Here is a 772-nt window from a genome sequence, read left to right as displayed (position 1 = left end):
TAACCTGGGGCTTGAACTCAGAACCCTGAGATGAAGATCTGAGTGGACATCAAGAGCTGGATGCATAACCAACTGAAATACCCAGGTGTCCCAGTGTTTTCAAAATTAACACCAAGGGCAAAGTTCAAACCAGTTTGAGTCTACAGGGCTTGTTGCCACGGGTGCATGTCTCAGCCTATTTAGGTTGTTGGATACAGAGAAGACAGGCTTCCTTGGAGCCCCCACCCCAGGAACCTTGTGCCCCTCATGTGGGGGTACTTACCATCTACATCCAGACCCAAGAAAGTTTCCAGGGTATCAAATATGGATGAGGCACTTGTATACGGCCTCCAGGTGTCTGGCAGGTCATGGCCAACTGAAGAAGTCAAATAACATTCGTCCAGTGAGTCCTGTGGGACTTCATTCCCTTCTGCTACTGGCAGCTCCCTGGGGAACCTGGTGTGACAGGGAGGACTGGAGATGCAACGAGAAGGTTGAGTCAACACGGAGTCCCAGCTGGTTTTGATGGCAGGGAGGAGGGACTGGTCACAGGAAACCAATGGGAAGTCCCCATCAAGGGAGATGAACCATTCTGCCTCTATCTGGGGCCAGAGTGTGGCTGCACTGGGGATAGATCACGGAGGCGGGGAGGGAGCGAGAGCAGGAGGTGCTCAGAGCATGGACAGAATGGGAGCTTAAGGGAAGGAGTCTGAACCAGCCCTGTGCACAACAGTCACAACACATAGCACACTCAGAAAACAATAAAACCGGCATCAACACTTTTGCATACATT

The 772-nt window shown here is 51.6% G+C and overlaps 1 long non-coding RNA gene across 2 annotated transcripts in view; it reads right to left on the bottom strand.

Moving 5' to 3' along the window:
• Positions 1–268: 268 nt before the first annotated feature.
• Positions 269–772, bottom strand: part of LOC112818027 (uncharacterized) — a 5,129-nt gene continuing 4,625 nt past the window's right edge. Inside the window, exon 6 of one of the 2 annotated variants that reach the window (XR_012377513.1) lies at positions 269–453. This is a non-coding gene — a long non-coding RNA (uncharacterized lncRNA). The remainder of the gene's footprint in view (positions 454–772) is intronic. The other variant, XR_012377512.1, reaches the window with a different exon arrangement.

Source organism: Callorhinus ursinus, unplaced genomic scaffold (genome assembly GCF_003265705.2).
Source record: "Callorhinus ursinus isolate GAN/ISIS: 27379988/994484 unplaced genomic scaffold, GSC_fseal_2.0 scaffold3353, whole genome shotgun sequence".
Lineage (NCBI taxonomy): Eukaryota > Metazoa > Chordata > Mammalia > Carnivora > Otariidae > Callorhinus > Callorhinus ursinus.
This window is presented reverse-complemented; position numbering and strand designations above follow the sequence as displayed.